The sequence below is a fragment of the Chrysochloris asiatica genome, unplaced genomic scaffold (assembly GCF_000296735.1).
Source record: "Chrysochloris asiatica unplaced genomic scaffold, ChrAsi1.0 scaffold00009, whole genome shotgun sequence".
In the NCBI taxonomy this organism is placed as follows: domain Eukaryota; kingdom Metazoa; phylum Chordata; class Mammalia; order Afrosoricida; family Chrysochloridae; genus Chrysochloris; species Chrysochloris asiatica.
In genome coordinates, this window is record NW_006408527.1 from 36952580 (window position 1) to 36958235 (window position 5656).

Consider the following 5656-nt stretch of genomic DNA (forward strand, 5'->3'; position numbering starts at 1 on the left):
CTTTTGCATGCATATGAGGTTATTTAAAATACCATGGTTTGGGCCAAACACATTTTAGTCCTCAAGCTGACATCTTCGCTCTTTAACACTTTAAAAAGGTCTTGCTCAGCAGATTTGCTTAATGCAGTACATCATTTGGGTTCTTGACTTCTCAGTTAAATAGTGATTATTCTATCAATGAAGTAAAGGATAGAATACATTTAATTACATGTAAAACTTAATTTTCCAGAATTAAAATTGAGTACCTAGGATGACATAATAGCAAATTTAGGCCACAGAACTCTTTTTATTGACATTTTTTATGTGAAAAGTTGGATTTGTAGGCAGTATTTTCCAAGATGGACAATAAAATGGAGGATGCTTATTAATAGGTGCTCTTGTGATCAATCTTTGTGGAAAAGGAGAAAGAAAGCAGGTGCTAAGTTTTGAAATAATTCTAATAAAAGTCTCCACTGCCTTCCAGGAGGGCCTTAAAACTGAAATTATAATTGTCTCAAATTGGCATTAGTTGTACAGGCCTTCGATCTCCTCTTGTGTTCATCAATCATTAAATGTGAGCAGTCACTATATAGAGACATGAATTTAAGTGAGGAAATTTCTTCCACCAAGACAGTCCCCAAGGAGGACTGACAGTGAGAGTCATCTTTTAGCAGGACTCCCAGAAAATAAGGGAATTATTACTTCATTCTGAAGGGTGATCTATCTGGAAGTTGTATCATTATCTCTATCATAGTCTATAGGTTCTAGGAGCAACCCTTCCAAAATTCTGGTGGACCTCTCTTCCTAGAGAAATAGCAGAGAAAACTAGGGTTGGGAACAAAATTTATACTTTTTTCTTCCTTCTCTTCTAGGCATCCAGAATCCCTCTCACCTTCAACAAAGACTAGTTGTAGTGGTTTACTTGTATCACCACACAAACTTTCATAACTTAAGGCTGAGAGTCCTGGGGGCCCTATTATTTTTAGGTTGCATATTATGTAACAGCAAAATTAAACTAACCTTGAAAAATGTGAACAAATGCTTTGGGACTCATGTACAATTTCCATCCTCATCTGCATTATTACTTGGTTCCTGTATCTATTGTGCCAGTATTGTAGTTACTGATAATGTTTGCTTACTGACATCAACTGGCTAAGTCACTTTCTCTACTTGAATTGTCTACTGTCTTTTTCATGGTGTGGCTCTCTGAGAATACCAAGCATACAATACAAATACATATCTTCATAATTTGTGTCCACTTCCATTGTTGTTGTTGTTAGGTGCCATCAAGTTAGTACCGATGATCACTCAGTGACCCTATCTATGTACAACAAAATGAACCACTGCCTGGCTGTGGGCCAACCTCACAATTGTTGGTATGCCTGAGTGCATGGCTTCTGCCACTGTACCAGTCCATCTCGTTGGGGATCTTCCTCTTGTTCTCTGACCTTCCACTTTACTAAACATGAAATCTTTGTTCAGTGACTAATCCAGCCTGATAAAATGAGAGTTGGAAACTGGCCGTCCTGGCTTCCAAGGAGCACTCTGGCTGTATGTCTTCCAACCCAAATCTGTTTGTTTTTTGAGCTGTCCATGGTGGTGGCGGTGGTGGTAGTGAGCCATGGAGTCACTTCCTACTCATAGAGACCCTGTATAGGGTTTCTGAGGTTGTAAATCTTTATGGAAGCAGAAATCCTCATCTTTTTCCCATGGGAAGGCTGGTAGTTTTGAACTACTGACCTTGAGGATAGCAGATCGACTTGTAACTACTACGCTACCAAGCCTGTCTGTAGTACTTTCAATATTCTCCTCCAACACCATAACTCAAATGCATCAATTCTTCTATAGTCTTCCTTATTCACTGTCCAACTTTCTCATGTATATGATGAGGTTATTGAAAATACCATGGCTTGGGTCAGGTGCACCTTAGTCCTCCAACTGATATTTTTGCTTAAGAACACTTTAAAGAGGTCTTGTGCAGCAGATTTACCTAATGCAATACATCGTTTGATTTCTTGGCGGCTACTTCCATGAGTGTTGATGGTTGATCTAAGCAAAATGAAGTCTTTGACAACTGTAATCTTTTTTCCATTTATATGGATGTTATTTATTGATCCAGTGGCAAGGATTTTTCTTTTTCTTTACAGAGGGCTACAACCCATACCAAAAGCTATGGTCTTTGATCTTCACCATTAAGTATTTTAATTCTGCTTTACTTTCAGCAAGCAAGGTTGCATCATCTGCATATCACAGGTTATTAATGAGTCTTCCTGAAATCCTGATGCCACATTTTTTTTTTTTTTTCATATAATCCAGTTTCTCAGATTACCTTTTGCTTTATTCCTGTATGATGTTCTTGATTTCATTCCCACAACTCTTCTGGTCTTCGATCTTTTGTGTCTAATGCATCAAACTGTTCTACAGATGACCTCTAAATTCAGGTGGGATATATTCAAGGTCATATTTTAGCTCTCATGGACACAGTTTAATTTTCTTCAGCTTCACCCTGAATTTGCATATGAGCAATTGATGGTCTGTTCCACAGTCTGCCCCTAGCTTGATATTGACTGATGATATGGAGCTTTTCCACCGTCTCTTTCCACAGGTGATTTTGGCAAGCAGAGTTGCTTGCTTGGGAGAGTCACCACCTTGGGAGCTTAGCTAGTCTTAAAATGTAGTCATTGGCTTGATCTTTATGTCAAGATGAATAGCAAGTTATCCATTTCAAAGTTCCATCTTAACATTTACATTTTTTTGGCCACTCCTGGTAGTGATAACAACTGCTTCATTTTTAATTCTTTGTGAATTAGATTCTGATACAAAGATTGCCACACTATTTTTTTTTTAGAGAGCGTACTTAGGATCAACACCTGTGCACGGGAGTGGACTGAAGCAAGATTGGATGAAATAAACCTGATAGGAAAGAACTGCAGTAAACACTAGCTGAAGTGGCTACTAAACTCACAAGGAGATCAACAGAGGTAGTTGGTCTTCAGAGCTGTCCTAAATTGACTAAGGGGGTATTGATTTCATGTTAAAAGAGGTATGAACTCCAGCAATACAGTTAACTTCAACTGCAGCAATTCCCAGAAAGAACTGACAGCTGTAAGCCATCTCTTTAGATAGTGTTCTTACAGTTGAAAAATAAGTTCTCCATTCCTGAAGGAACATGTGGGCAGAAAATCATAGCAACCATCACCCCTGGCCATTGGAAATATAAGAGGAACATGCACCTAATGGTTGGCACATTTCAGTCTGTATTTCTGGAACTCCTTTCCCCTTTCAGGCTTCCTCCTTCTTCCCATAGTATATTAAAGACAACTGTGTCCATTTGTTAATATTGTTGTAAGATGCCATTAAGTTCAAGTCTTTTCTGATACATAGTGATCCTACCAACAGCAAAATGAAGCACCTCCCTGTCTTACATCATCCTCACAGTCATCCTGTGTTTGAATGCATTATTGCAGCCACCGTGACAGTCCATCACATTGAAGGTCTTCGGAAATATTCATCCCTCCAGAAAACATGCCCAAAGTACATAAAGTCTCCCCATTTGTGCCTCTAAGGAGTATTTTGGCTGTGTTTCTTCCAAGCCAGATTTGTTCTTGTGTGGCACTATATAATAAGCACTAGACTAGCAGCCAGTTCAGTGGCTCAAACCACCAGTAGCTCCTCAGAAACTCTATACAGTGTCTCTGTGATTGGGAATTGACTTGATTGCACATAACAACAACATGGTATATTTAATACACAATGGGGAGCGTGGTGGCTCCATATGATAAGCACTGGACTGTAAGTCACAGGGTCCACAGTTCAAGATTGCCAATTGCTCCATGAGAGCAAAGTTCTTTGAGTTCCTAACTACTGCTTCTGTGGATGTTGATTGTGAATCCAGGTAAAATGAAATCCTTGACAACTCCGTGATGTTGCTTACTGGCCCAGTTGTGAGGATTTTTCTTTATGCTGATGTGTGCCTTAGTTATCTTAATGTTGTTGTCAAGTGCTGTAGGGTCAATTCTGAGCCTATATAGAGTTACCCTGTATAGGGCTTTTGAGGTAGTGTTGCCATATGTTCCACCTGCTTATCCCTCCTTCTTTTTTCCAGCGTTTACATTCCAATCACCAGTAATTATCAATACATCTTGATGGCATGTCTTATCAGTTTCAGACTGAAGAAGCTGATAAGTTCTTCAGTTTTATCATCACTGCTTTAGTGGTTGTATGCTCCTCCTTGTAGGCATATGGATAGCACAGACAGCACTGTACTTCAAGATAGATCTTGAAATGCTCTTGCTATGATGAAAGCAATGTCATTCCTCTTCAGTTTGTCATTCCTAGGTTAGTAAACCATATGATAGTCAGATTGAAAATGGTCAATACCAGTCAATTTCTGGTCACTAATGCCTAGGATATCAATGTTTATGTGCTCTATTTCATTTTTGACAATTTTCAATATTGCTAGAGTCATACTTCATACATTCCATGTTCCAATTATTAATGGGTGTTTGCAGCTGTTTCTCCTCATTTTCAGTTGTGCCCTATCAACAAATGAAAGTCCCATTTGCGTCATCATGACCAACACTACTTTGAGGAAGCTGCCCTTCACCAGTCGTATTTTGAATGACTTCCAACCCTAGGAATTCATCTTCCGGTATCATATCTGACAATATTCTGGTGCTATTCATATATTTCAATATTCAATATTCTGATTCTGCCTGACAGTGTTTCGCTACTATTCTTAAGGTTTTCAATGGCTAGTAATTTTCAAATAGTCCACTTTTCCTTCTTCCATGTCTGTCTTAGTCTGAAAGCCCGGCTGAAATCTGTCTACCATGAGTGACCCTGTGGACATTCCAAATACTGGTGATATAACTTCCAGCATCACAGCAACATGAGAGCCACCACAATGTGACAAACTGACGGACAAGTGGTAGACAGATGTGTGGATCATAACAAATTATGGATAACATTGGGAAGAACTCAAGTGACCCCCACTCTCAAAGGCAAAGGCCAATTAATCTTTAAATATTTCCTTCTTTGAAAGTCTGATTCCTAAAATCTGTGATTTCCAAAAACCTATATTGGGGCAGCTCATGGAGATCCTGTCTTAAAGAACAACTTTCCCTCTCTTCTTGATATAACAGCATTCTGTCTCAGTAATTGAGTGCTAATTCCAATAGAGAATAATCCAGGAAATACTACAGTTATTTTGTGCCAATGCAGACTAAGGATTAAAGCAATGCAGAGACAATTACAGCTGAGGGAAACAGAGAAATTGTTCTCTGAATTTCTGTTTCTGTGAAATATCACATTATTTCATGATTTAAAGCAGTTTCAGCATGGTTTTCTGTTTTTGAATGCAAACATGATCTAACTGATAAAAGAAGTGATGATTCGACTGTCTTGAAAGAAATATTGTAGATGGTCTTAGAAGTAGAGTCGACAAAGGAAAGGTAAAGGAATGAAAAACGTAATCATTGTTAAGAACTTGAAGTGCTGCCATTCATCATTGCAGGAATTATAAATGTAGATGCTCCGTCTACAAGAGAACCTATACAATAAAAAATGATACTGAAACATTAGGTCAAGGAGAAAATAACGTATCCAGGTCAGCTTTGTTAATGTGTTCTAGGTTCTTATGTTTATCTTGACTGTCCAATCAAGCATCTAATGCTAC